The following is a 14,153-nucleotide window of genomic DNA, read 5'->3' on the forward strand; positions in this document are numbered from 1 at the left end:
TCTGAGTGGACTGATCCATTGTGGAGGCCTGTCTGAGTGGACTGATCCATTGTGGAGGCCTGTCTGAGTGGACTGATCCATTGTGGAGGCCGTGGGGATGGCACAGTCCATCAGTCTAAGACATTTGCTACTGAAATTGTATATGGTTATATTACATAAGAACAATGGGGCAACGCTAATAAAAATAATATTATTTTATAACAAATGTGCCTTCTCCCGCGTTGGATAATGGTCGCTGTCCGCGGTTCTGAAACTAAGAAGAGTGAGGAGAGAGGAAACCCCAACTTAATTAGGTCTATAATCAATATCCTAACTGTTAAACGTGCCTGGCTTTAGAAATCATCCATATCTACAGAAATAAAACAGATCCTGCTTCTGTTGCCTGTTTGAGTGTTTGTTTAATAGCCTACTGATCACCGAGCCTCAAGCAACCACAACATGTCGGATAAACATTTTCACAAATTACGGCTGTGTTTCATCTTTGCTGTGCTGTAATAAAGGCTTTACGCGTATTTTTCATTAGACCTCTGGTATTATTTATAATGTATTTAGTGTTTTACACTGTTCCAAATTGTCAGAAAAAAAGTATATTTCTAATAATAATATCCCTCCTTATTGTTGTTGTTATTACTATTGTTATGATCATCGTTGTAATAATAAGTAATGTATCGTTAGTATGCTCAGTATAGTTAGTGTTCCTCTGTAGCTCAGCTGGTAGAGCGCGGCGCTTGTAACGCCAAGGTAGTGGGGGTTCGATCCCCGGGACCACCCATACACAAAAATGTATGCACGCATGACTGTTAAGTCGCTTTGGATAAAAGCGTCTGCTAAATGGTATATTATTATTATTATTATTATTATTATTATTATAGTATAACAGCCTTGTATAACCACCATGGAGCTGTAGGCCTAACAGTGCGTCCTGTTTAGTCTTAACACCGTAACTTACTTAGGCCTGTATTTCAATACTTATGTAGGCTACTGTATCAATCAATCATTTATTTGTTCATGTCATCACACAGCATAGGAGTCATTCATGATTTGAAATGCAATCAAGCGTTTTAGTTTTAAAATAAAAATAACAAAGCGACCATTGAGTAATTAGCGGAAAACAATAAATAGGCCTAAACCGTTCCATTTCGGAAATTGCATTCACGATTGAATGCGACAGTTTTTAAGTCTTTGCTGTAATAAAGGCTTTAAACAATATATATATAAACTCTCTGGTAATCTTCTAATTTATTTACTGTTGTTTACATTGTTCCAAAAGGTCAGAAAAGTATATTGTAATCTTACAGAACCTGTTTGGCACACATAATATCCACGCAGCGCTTGCTCCTTACCTTATTTTTCTTGATCTCCAGTATTTTCCACAACTAGTCACATTTATTCCACCCATCTGACTTCCCCTTTACCTCCTGAGCAACCAGTAAACATTCCCCCCCGTTTCCAGTTTATTTGTCACGTCATCTGCATCCATTTTGCTGTCATCTGTTACGGTGTTCAGAGTTTGTTAACCAATTTATCAATGTGGTTATGATATGCTGTAGGTCAGGCCCTATTGGTCACGTGCCTTCGATGCATACATGTGTCACGTAAAGAGAGCAAAGGTTGAGGGACTAGTGAATGTTTTTCCTAAACAAATGAGGGATTTCGGTAACGTAACTTTTTTGGTCAGAAATGGCTGTAATTATGTTGCAGCTTCAGCAACACGGGCAGCTGGGAGGATATATATATTTTTTTAACACAGCAAGTCTGAGCCAGCCCCAGCACAATCAAATCAATTGCGTTCACACAGACCAGTTCACACAGAGCAGTGAACAAAGCCTAGTGATAAAATACTACTGAACCCATTCCAGGTGAGAGGAATGTAGTAGTGACCCCATGTTGCTCTCTCTGCTCTCTGTCTGTCTCTTCCTGTGGGCCTGTAGTCTTAACGGGGAATGGAAACACTTCCTTCCTGTGGGCCTGTAGTCTTAATGAGGAATGGAAACACTTCCTTCCTGTGGGCCTGTAGTCTTAATGAGGAATGGAAACACTTCCTTCCTGTGGACCTGTAGTCTTAATGGGGAATGGAAACACTTCCTTCCTGTGGGCCTGTAGTCTTAATGAGGAATGGAAACACTTCCTTCCTGTGGACCTGTAGTCTTAATGGGGAATGGAAACACTTCCTTCCTGTGGGCCTGTAGTCTTAATGAGGAATGGAAACACTTCCTTCCTGTGGGCCTGTAGTCTTAATGGGGAATGGAAACACTTCCTTCCTGTGGGCCTGTAGTCTTAATGGGGAATGGAAACACTTCCTTCCTGTGGGCCTGTAGTCTTAATGGGGAATGGAAACACTTCCTTCCTGTGGGCCTGTAGTCTTAATGGGGAATGGAAACACTTCCTTCCTGTGGGCCTGTAGTCTTAATGGGGAATGGAAACACTTCCTTCCTGTGGGCCTGTAGTCTTAATGGGGAATGGAAACACTTCCTTCCTGTGGGCCTGTAGTCTTAATGAGGAATGGAAACACTTCCTTCCTGTGGGCATGTAGTCTTAATGAGGAATGGAAACACTTCCTTCCTGTGGGCCTGTAGTCTTAATGGGGAATGGAAACACTTCCTTCCTGTGGACCTGTAGTCTTAATGGGGAATGGAAACACTTCCTTCCTGTGGGCCTGTAGTCTTAATGGGGAATGGAAACACTTCCTTCCTGTGGGCCTGTAGTCTTAATGAGGAATGGAAACACTTCCTTCCTGTGGGCCTGTAGTCTTAATGGGGAATGGAAACACTTCCTTCCTGTGGGCCTGTAGTCTTAATGAGGAATGGAAACACTTCCGTCCTGTGGGCCAGTAGTCTTAATGGGGAATGGAAACACTTCCTTCCTGTGAGCCTGTAGTCTTAATGAGGAATGGAAACACTTCCTTCCTGTGGGCCTGTAGTCTTAATGAGGAATGGAAACACTTCATTCCTGTGGGCCTGTAGTCTTAATGGGGAATGGAAACACTTCCTTCCTGTGGGCCTGTAGTCTTAACGGGGAATGGAAACACTTCCTTCCTGTGGGCCTGTAGTCTTAACGGGGAATGGAAACACTTCCTTCCTGTGGGCCTGTAGTCTTAACGGGGAATGGAAACACTTCCTTCCTGTGGGCCTGTAGTCTTAATGAGGAATGGAAACACTTCCTTCCTGTGGGCCTGTAGTCTTAATGAGGAATGGAAACACTTCCTTCCTGTGGGCCTGTAGTCTTAATGAGGAATGGAAACACTTCCTTCCTGTGGGCCTGTAGTCTTAATGAGGAATGGAAACACTTCCTTCCTGTGGGCCTGTAGTCTTAATGAGGAATGGAAACACTTCCTTCCTGTGGACCTGTAGTCTTAATGAGGAATGGAAACACTTCCTCCATGGGCCTGTAGTCTTAATGAGGAATGGAAACACTTCCTTCCTGTGGGCCTGTAGCCTTAATGGGGAATGGAAACACTTCCTCCATGTAGCCTTAATGGGGAATGGAAACACTTCCTCCATGGGCCTGTAGTCTTAATGGGGAATGGAAACACTTCCTCCATGGGCCTGTAGTCTTAATGGGGAATGGAAACACTTCCTCCATGGGCCTGTAGCCTTAATGAGGAATGGAAACACTTCCTCCATGGGCCTGTAGCCTTAATGGGGAATGGAAACACTTCCTCCATGGGCCTGTAGTCTTAATGAGGAATGGAAACACTTCCTCCATGGGCTTGTAGCCTTAATGGGGAATGGAAACACTTCCTCCATGGGCCTGTAGTCTTAATGAGGAATGGAAACACTTCCTTCCTGTGGGCCTGTAGCCTTAATGAGGAATGGAAACACTTCCTTCCTGTGGGCCTGTAGTCTTAACGGGGAATGGAAACACTTCCTTCCTGTGGGCCTGTAGTCTTAATGAGGAATGGAAACACTTCCTTCCTGTGGACCTGTAGTCTTAACGGGGAATGGAAACACTTCCTTCCTGTGGGCCTGTAGTCTTAATGGGGAATGGAAACACTTCCTTCCTGTGGGCCTGTAGTCTTAATGAGGAATGGAAACACTTCCGTCCTGTGGGCCAGTAGTCTTAATGGGGAATGGAAACACTTCCTTCCTGTGGGCCTGTAGTCTTAATGAGGAATGGAAACACTTCCTTCCTGTGGGCCTGTAGTCTTAATGAGGAATGGAAACACTTCCTTCCTGTGGGCCTGTAGTCTTAATGGGGAATGGAAACACTTCCTTCCTGTGGGCCTGTAGTCTTAACGGGGAATGGAAACACTTCCTTCCTGTGGGCCTGTAGTCTTAACGGGGAATGGAAACACTTCCTTCCTGTGGGCCTGTAGTCTTAACGGGGAATGGAAACACTTCCTTCCTGTGGGCCTGTAGTCTTAATGAGGAATGGAAACACTTCCTTCCTGTGGGCCTGTAGTCTTAATGAGGAATGGAAACACTTCCTTCCTGTGGGCCTGTAGTCTTAATGAGGAATGGAAACACTTCCTTCCTGTGGGCCTGTAGTCTTAATGAGGAATGGAAAAACTTCCTTCCTGTGGACCTGTAGTCTTAATGAGGAATGGAAACACTTCCTCCATGGGCCTGTAGTCTTAATGAGGAATGGAAACACTTCCTTCCTGTGGGCCTGTAGTCTTAATGAGGAATGGAAACACTTCCTTCCTGTGGGCCTGTAGCCTTAATGAGGAATGGAAACACTTCCTTCCTGTGGGCCTGTAGTCTTAATGAGGAATGGAAACACTTCCTTCCTGTGGGCCTGTAGTCTTAATGAGGAATGGAAACACTTCCTTCCTGTGGGCCTGTAGTCTTAATGGGGAATGGAAACACTTCCTTCCTGTGGGCCTGTAGTCTTAATGAGGAATGGAAACACTTCCTCCATGGGCCTGTAGTCTTAATGAGGAATGGAAACACTTCCTTCCTGTGGGCCTGTAGTCTTAATGAGGAATGGAAACACTTCCTTCCTGTGGGCCTGTAGCCTTAATGAGGAATGGAAACACTTCCTTCCTGTGGGCCTGTAGTCTTAATGAGGAATGGAAACACTTCCTTCCTGTGGGCCTGTAGCCTTAATGAGGAATGGAAACACTTCCTTCCTGTGGGCCTGTAGCCTTAATGAGGAATGGAAACACTTCCTTCCTGTGGGCCTGTAGTCTTAATGAGGAATGGAAACACTTCCTTCCTGTGGGCCTGTAGCCTTAATGGGGAATGGAAACACTTCCTCCATGTAGCCTTAATGGGGAATGGAAACACTTCCTCCATGGGCCTGTAGTCTTAATGGGGAATGGAAACACTTCCTCCATGGGCCTGTAGTCTTAATGAGGAATGGAAACACTTCCTCCATGGGCCTGTAGCCTTAATGGGGAATGGAAACACTTCCTCCATGGGCCTGTAGCCTTAATGGGGAATGGAAACACTTCCTCCATGGGCCTGTAGCCTTAATGAGGAATGGAAACACTTCCTCCATGGGCCTGTAGCCTTAATGGGGAATGGAAACACTTCCTCCATGGGCCTGTAGCCTTAATGAGGAATGGAAACACTTCCTTCCTGTGGGCCTGTAGTCTTAATGAGGAATGGAAACACTTCCTTCCTGTGGGCCTGTAGCCTTAATGAGGAATGGAAACACTTCCTTCCTGTGGGCCTGTAGTCTTAATGAGGAATGGAAACACTTCCTTCCTGTGGGCCTGTAGTCTTAATGAGGAATGGAAACACTTCCTTCCTGTGGGCCTGTAGTCTTAATGGGGAATGGAAACACTTCCTTCCTGTGGACCTGTAGTCTTAATGGGGAATGGAAACACTTCCTTCCTGTGGGCCTGTAGTCTTAATGGGGAATGGAAACACTTCCTTCCTGTGGGCCTGTAGTCTTAATGAGGAATGGAAACACTTCCTTCCTGTGGGCCTGTAGTCTTAATGGGGAATGGAAACACTTCCTTCCTGTGGGCCTGTAGTCTTAATGAGGAATGGAAACACTTCCGTCCTGTGGGCCAGTAGTCTTAATGGGGAATGGAAACACTTCCTTCCTGTGGGCCTGTAGTCTTAATGAGGAATGGAAACACTTCCTTCCTGTGGGCCTGTAGTCTTAATGAGGAATGGAAACACTTCCTTCCTTTGGGCCTGTAGTCTTAATGGGGAATGGAAACACTTCCTTCCTGTGGGCCTGTAGTCTTAACGGGGAATGGAAACACTTCCTTCCTGTGGGCCTGTAGTCTTAACGGGGAATGGAAACACTTCCTTCCTGTGGGCCTGTAGTCTTAACGGGGAATGGAAACACTTCCTTCCTGTGGGCCTGTAGTCTTAATGAGGAATGGAAACACTTCCTTCCTGTGGGCCTGTAGTCTTAATGAGGAATGGAAACACTTCCTTCCTGTGGGCCTGTAGTCTTAATGAGGAATGGAAACACTTCCTTCCTGTGGGCCTGTAGTCTTAATGAGGAATGGAAACACTTCCTTCCTGTGGGCCTGTAGTCTTAATGAGGAATGGAAACACTTCCTTCCTGTGGACCTGTAGTCTTAATGAGGAATGGAAACACTTCCTCCATGGGCCTGTAGTCTTAATGAGGAATGGAAACACTTCCTTCCTGTGGGCCTGTAGCCTTAATGGGGGAATGGAAACACTTCCTCCATGTAGCCTTAATGGGGAATGGAAACACTTCCTCCATGGGCCTGTAGTCTTAATGGGGAATGGAAACACTTCCTCCATGGGCCTGTAGTCTTAATGGGGAATGGAAACACTTCCTCCATGGGCCTGTAGCCTTAATGAGGAATGGAAACACTTCCTCCATGGGCCTGTAGCCTTAATGGGGAATGGAAACACTTCCTCCATGGGCCTGTAGTCTTAATGAGGAATGGAAACACTTCCTCCGTGGGCCTGTAGCCTTAATGGGGAATGGAAACACTTCCTCCATGGGCCTGTAGTCTTAATGAGGAATGGAAACACTTCCTTCCTGTGGGCCTGTAGCCTTAATGAGGAATGGAAACACTTCCTTCCTGTGGGCCTGTAGTCTTAACGGGAATGGAAACACTTCCTTCCTGTGGGCCTGTAGTCTTAATGAGGAATGGAAACACTTCCTTCCTGTGGACCTGTAGTCTTAACGGGAATGGAAACACTTCCTTCCTGTGGGCCTGTAGTCTTAATGGGGAATGGAAACACTTCCTTCCTGTGGGCCTGTAGTCTTAATGAGGAATGGAAACACTTCCGTCCTGTGGGCCAGTAGTCTTAATGGGAAATGGAAACACTTCCTTCCTGTGGGCCTGTAGTCTTAATGAGGAATGGAAACACTTCCTTCCTGTGGGCCTGTAGTCTTAATGAGGAATGGAAACACTTCCTTCCTGTGGGCCTGTAGTCTTAATGAGGAATGGAAACACTTCCTTCCTGTGGGCCTGTAGTCTTAATGAGGAATGGAAACACTTCCTTCCTGTGGGCCTGTAGTCTTAATGGGGAATGGAAACACTTCCTTCCTGTGGGCCTGTAGTCTTAACGGGGAATGGAAACACTTCCTTCCTGTGGGCCTGTAGTCTTAATGGGGAATGGAAACACTTCCTTCCTGTGGGCCTGTAGTCTTAATGAGGAATGGAAACACTTCCTTCCTGTGGGCCTGTAGTCTTAACGGGGAATGGAAACACTTCCTTCCTGTGGGCCTGTAGTCTTAACGGGGAATGGAAACACTTCCTTCCTGTGGGCCTGTAGTCTTAATGAGGAATGGAAACACTTCCTTCCTGTGGGCCTGTAGTCTTAATGAGGAATGGAAACACTTCCTTCCTGTGGGCCTGTAGTCTTAATGAGGAATGGAAACACTTCCTTCCTGTGGGCCTGTAGTCTTAATGAGGAATGGAAACACTTCCTTCCTGTGGACCTGTAGTCTTAATGAGGAATGGAAACACTTCCTCCATGGGCCTGTAGTCTTAATGAGGAATGGAAACACTTCCTTCCTGTGGGCCTGTAGTCTTAATGAGGAATGGAAACACTTCCTTCCTGTGGGCCTGTAGCCTTAATGAGGAATGGAAACACTTCCTTCCTGTGGGCCTGTAGTCTTAATGAGGAATGGAAACACTTCCTTCCTGTGGGCCTGTAGTCTTAATGAGGAATGGAAACACTTCCTTCCTGTGGGCCTGTAGTCTTAATGGGGAATGGAAACACTTCCTTCCTGTGGGCCTGTAGTCTTAATGGGGAATGGAAACACTTCCTTCCTGTGGGCCTGTAGTCTTAATGGGGAATGGAAACACTTCCTTCCTGTGGGCCTGTAGTCTTAATGAGGAATGGAAACACTTCCTCCATGGGCCTGTAGTCTTAATGAGGAATGGAAACACTTCCTTCCTGTGGGCCTGTAGTCTTAATGAGGAATGGAAACACTTCCTCCATGGGCCTGTAGTCTTAATGAGGAATGGAAACACTTCCTTCCTGTGGGCCTGTAGTCTTAATGAGGAATGGAAACACTTCCTTCCTGTGGGCCTGTAGCCTTAATGGGGAATGGAAACACTTCCTCCATGTAGCCTTAATGGGGAATGGAAACACTTCCTCCATTGGCCTGTAGTCTTAATGGGGAATGGAAACACTTCCTCCATGGGCCTGTAGTCTTAATGGGGAATGGAAACACTTCCTCCATGGGCCTGTAGCCTTAATGAGGAATGGAAACACTTCCTCCATGGGCCTGTAGCCTTAATGGGGAATGGAAACACTTCCTCCTTGGGCCTGTAGTCTTAATGAGGAATGGAAACACTTCCTCCATGGGCCTGTAGCCTTAATGGGGAATGGAAACACTTCCTCCATGGGCCTGTAGTCTTAATGAGGAATGGAAACACTTCCTTCCTGTGGGCCTGTAGCCTTAATGAGGAATGGAAACACTTCCTTCCTGTGGGCCTGTAGTCTTAACGGGGAATGGAAACACTTCCTTCCTGTGGGCCTGTAGTCTTAATGAGGAATGGAAACACTTCCTTCCTGTGGACCTGTAGTCTTAACGGGGAATGGAAACACTTCCTTCCTGTGGGCCTGTAGTCTTAATGGGGAATGGAAACACTTCCTTCCTGTGGGCCTGTAGTCTTAATGAGGAATGGAAACACTTCCTTCCTGTGGGCCAGTAGTCTTAACGTGGGAAATGGAAACACTTCCTTCCTGTGGGCCTGTAGTCTTAACGAGGAATGGAAACACTTCCTTCCTGTGGGCCTGTAGTCTTAATGAGGAATGGAAACACTTCCTTCCTGTGGGCCTGTAGTCTTAATGAGGAATGGAAACACTTCCTTCCTGTGGGCCTGTAGTCTTAATGAGGAATGGAAACACTTCCTTCCTGTGGGCCTGTAGTCTTAATGAGGAATGGAAACACTTCCTTCCTGTGGACCTGTAGTCTTAATGAGGAATGGAAACACTTCCTCCATGGGCCTGTAGTCTTAATGAGGAATGGAAACACTTCCTTCCTGTGGGCCTGTAGTCTTAGTGAGGAATGGAAACACTTCCTTCCTGTGGGCCTGTAGCCTTAATGAGGAATGGAAACACTTCCTTCCTGTGGGCCTGTAGTCTTAATGAGGAATGGAAACACTTCCTTCCTGTGGGCCTGTAGTCTTAATGAGGAATGGAAACACTTCCTTCCTGTGGGCCTGTAGTCTTAATGGGGAATGGAAACACTTCCTTCCTGTGGGCCTGTAGTCTTAATGAGGAATGGAAACACTTCCTTCCTGTGGGCCTGTAGTCTTAATGGGGAATGGAAACACTTCCTTCCTGTGGGCCTGTAGTCTTAATGAGGAATGGAAACACTTCCTCCATGGGCCTGTAGTCTTAATGAGGAATGGAAACACTTCCTTCCTGTGGGCCTGTAGTCTTAATGAGGAATGGAAACACTTCCTTCCTGTGGACCTGTAGCCTTAATGAGGAATGGAAACACTTCCTTCCTGTGGGCCTGTAGTCTTAATGAGGAATGGAAACACTTCCTTCCTGTGGGCCTGTAGCCTTAATGAGGAATGGAAACACTTCCTTCCTGTGGGCCTGTAGCCTTAATGAGGATTGGAAACACTTCCTTCCTGTGGGCCTGTAGTCTTAATGAGGAATGGAAACACTTCCTTCCTGTGGGCCTGTAGCCTTAATGGGGAATGGAAACACTTCCTCCATGTAGCCTTAATGGGGAATGGAAACACTTCCTCCATGGGCCTGTAGCCTTAATGGGGAATGGAAACACTTCCTCCATGTAGCCTTAATGGGGAATGGAAACACTTCCTCCATGGGCCTGTAGCCTTAATGAGGAATGGAAACACTTCCTTCCTGTGGGCCTGTAGTCTTAATGAGGAATGGAAACACTTCCTTCCTGTGGGCCTGTAGTCTTAATGGGGAATGGAAACACTTCCTCCATGTAGCCTTAATGGGGAATGGAAACACTTCCTCCATGGGCCTGTAGCCTTAATGGGGAATGGAAACACTTCCTCCATGGGCCTGTAGCCTTAATGAGGAATGGAAACACTTCCTCCATGGGCCTGTAGCCTTAATGGGGAATGGAAACACTTCCTTCCTGTGGGCCTGTAGCCTTAATGGGGAGACATGGCTATCCTCTCTCCTCATCCCTGGATCTGTTGACTTTATGGAGAGACATGGCTGTGCTTCCTGACTTGTCTTCCTTTATGGAGAGACATGGCTGTGCTTCCTGACTTGTCTTCCTTTATGGAGAGACATGGCTGTGCTTCCTGACTTGTCTTCCTTTATGGAGAGACATGGCTGTGCTTCCTGACTTGTCTTCCTTTATGGAGAGACATGGCTGTGCTTCCTGACTTGTCTTCCTTTATGGAGAGACATGGCTGTGCTTCCTGACTTGTCTTCCTTTATGGAGAGACATGGCTGTGCTTCCTGACTTATCTTCCTTCTGATCCTCACTCGTTCTTTCTCTCTCCTGAAGCCCCCTTCTGCTCCCCCTTCCTCACCCCCAACCTAGACACTGAGACAGACACCCAAGAGAGAGCCACACCCCTCTCCCATCTCCTGCCCCCCCCCCTCCCCGTCTCCTTACACACAGAGCAGGATCACAAAGAGTTCAGCCCCCCCCCCATAAACAAAGGAAATAAACAATATGTTGCATCTCTCCTTCTCTCTCCCAGCTCCTTCTCTCTCCGTTGACACTGACTTCTCTTCATGTTGAAGTTGAAGCGAGGTTTCTTCCAGGAAGATTCCTATTGATTTTGACTGATCCAGGAGGTTTTTATCTGTGCTCTTCATTCTGGTCCCCTGAAGATATAAAGATCTCTTTTGAGAGCGTCCCAAATAGCACCCTATTCCATATATAATGCATCCCCTGTGGGCTCTGGTCAAAAGTAGTGCGCTATATAGGGAATAGGGTGCCATTTGGGACAAAGCCTAGATCTTTTTCTGAACAGGGACATGAAGACGGCTAGACGTTTTACTCTACCTAGTTTAACGGTTGTTGAGGTTCACTGTATATAGGTCACTGTGTGAATTTTAGCTGAAAACTTATACCTGAAGGGAATTTATTTCTCAAAAAACGTGTGTGCGTCTCTCTCTCTACCCCCTCTCTCTCGCTCTCTCTCTCACTCTCTCTCTCTCCGTGGGGGGGGGGGAGACATTCATGTTGTGTTTTCAGTTGGACATTCAGTTGGTGATTCACACAATCTAACGGAACATGGCCGTTGCCCGCTGGTCTTATCTTCCTCATTAAATGATGTTTGTTCTAATGCTCTTTCTTTCTTTGGTTTGTCTCCACAGTGTCTCTACCACAGTGTCTCTACCACCGTCTCCACAGTGTCTCTACCACAGGCAGGCTCCTCAATGCTGAAGACGAAGACAGTCATCATACACAGAGGCTACGTCCCAAATGGCACCCTATTCCTTATAAAGTGCACTACTTTTGACCAGACCGCTATGGCCCTTGTCAAAAGCAGTGCACTACATAGGGATTTGAGTGCCATTAGGGACGCCTCCAGAGACGGTCATCACTCAGTCTGCTTCTAAAGCTCGGACCCGTGCACAACGTCATACATCCCGACCCGTGCACAACGTCATACATCCCTTGATACCTAACTCACCTAGCTTCAAACCAAGGCCTTTTTGACTAAACTATTTTTGATGTAAATATCTATATATAATTTCAGAACAATGCTTATTTTGTGTCAGAATTTTGCATTTAAATACTCTTTTTATAAAGGTGAATATTGAGCAATACTATTTGAACTTCTGGGAACTTTGTTGCAATCTGCTGGATTTGTATTGCTAACTATTTTAGGGATTGAATATTCTTTTCAGGGTCTGTAACACATGATTCATTCATTTACATGAACATGAATGGAAAAACTGCTTATTTAAGACAAATTTTATACCTTGAGAGAAAAAAATGTGTACATTTCTTGCATCACTTTAGAGTAAATAAATGATTATATTCACAAGTGTTGTCTCTGTAGTGTCTGCAATGGGGTTATGATGACTTTATAAAGGGGTAGGAGTAACAGTGGACCTGTCGCAAATAGCACCCTATTCCGTTTATATACCCTGGGCCTGTGGGACCTGGTCAAAAATAGTGCACTATAGAGGGAACAGGGTGCCATTTCAGACACATTCAACATGATCAGCTGAAGGGAGCTATGATGAGAGGACGACATGAAATGAGACGACAGGAAATAGTCTGTAGCCAGACGTGTGCTTAAAGGTGACAGGGAAATAGTCTGTAGCCAGACGTGTGCTTAAAGGTGACAGGAAATAGTCTGTAGCCAGACGTGTGCTTAAAGGTGACAGGGAATAGTCTGTAGCCAGACGTGTGCTTAAAGGTGACAGGGAAATAGTCTGTAGCCAGACGTGTGCTTAAAGGTGACAGGAAATAGTCTGTAGCCAGACGTGTGCTTAAAGGTGACAGGAAATAGTCTGTAGCCAAGCCACTAGCCAGTTATTGATTTTAATGTATTTGACCTGTCTGGCCTCATGTGAAGGATTGCAACAGGATTCAGTCTGTTGACAGTGCAGCTGTATACATCTCTGGTGTAGGTAATATTTTCAGGAAGTGCGCTGTCTGTAATTTCAAGGTCTTTATGAATAATGGGTCAGAGTAATAGTAGATCTATTAGTCATATCATATCGGCTTGTCTCTGTCTATCTGTATTGACTCCTTCATATCCCCTCCTGAACCAGAGTTTCTCTGCTCCCGACAGTATGTTTCCACTGCTCTCTATGAGACGTGAGGAAGCATTCTGTTGTATTTTGTTGTATTTCTGCAGTGTTTGCCCTCCCATGTCCATCCCTGTCCCTTCCTGGTCTCTCTCAGTAGGGTTTCAACCCCCCCGTTTTGGCTCGGATCGCTCTGAGCTCCACTAGGGAACCATATACACTGCTGTTCAGCGGGAGACCATATTCACCGTCGCGCCGAGTGGCATTTAGCTTTCCAAATATCCCCATGGCGATGAGGACCAGTAAAGCATGTCAGAAAATGAATTCCCCGGCCTTATGAATTATTTACCAATATAACCTCTGTGTGCCTCTCTCTCTCTCTCTCTCTCGCTCTCTATCGCTATGTCTTTCTCTCTCTCTTTCGTCACCTTTCTGTCTGGCGTTGGCTGCAATACACATCATCACCAATTCCAGTTCCAGCCTCCACCCATTCCACCTCCCTAACTGTAAGCCTGGTAAACACTAGGCAGCAAACAACCCTGCAGACACAGCATTACCAGGGAACAATCTGGATGTTGCCCACCTTATGTTTAGAGCTACAATACATAGAATACATTCATACTATAACACATGTTGTGTAACTGGATTAAGTAAATAAATGAAGCACTATTAAGGTTTGGATATTTATACCTCAAATGTTGGCTGACAGTTTGCTGAGAATAAACCTTAATCCCTGTCTACCTGTTAGATGTCTGAGAATAAACCTTAATCCCTGTCTACCTGTTAGATGTCTGAGAATAAACCTTAATCCCTGTCTACCTGTTAGATGTCTGAGAATAAACCTTAATCCCTGTCTACCTGTTAGATGTCTGAGAATAAACCTTAATCCCTGTCTACCTGTTAGATGTCTGAGAATAAACCTTAATCCCTGTCTACCTGTTAGATGTCTGAGAATAAACCTTAATCCCTGTCTACCTGTTAGATGTCTGAGAATAAACCTTAATCCCTGTCTACCTGTTAGATGTCTGAAAATAAACCTTAATCCCTGTCTACCTGTTAGATGTCTGAGGAATAAACCTTAATCCCTGTCTACCTGTT

General features: G+C 45.6%; 1 protein-coding gene across 1 annotated transcript in view; it reads left to right on the forward strand.

Moving 5' to 3' along the window:
- Positions 1 to 12,343, forward strand: part of LOC121559089 (methyl-CpG-binding domain protein 2-like) — a 111,303-nt gene extending 98,960 nt beyond the window's left edge. Inside the window, exon 7 of the mRNA XM_041872384.2 lies at positions 11,667 to 12,343. The gene's annotated coding sequence lies outside the window, so the exon portion shown is untranslated. The remainder of the gene's footprint in view (positions 1 to 11,666) is intronic.
- The last annotated feature ends 1,810 nt before the right edge of the window (positions 12,344 to 14,153 follow it).

The sequence above is a fragment of the Coregonus clupeaformis genome, unplaced genomic scaffold, assembly GCF_020615455.1.
Source record: "Coregonus clupeaformis isolate EN_2021a unplaced genomic scaffold, ASM2061545v1 scaf0289, whole genome shotgun sequence".
Classification (NCBI taxonomy): Eukaryota; Metazoa; Chordata; class Actinopteri; order Salmoniformes; family Salmonidae; genus Coregonus; species Coregonus clupeaformis.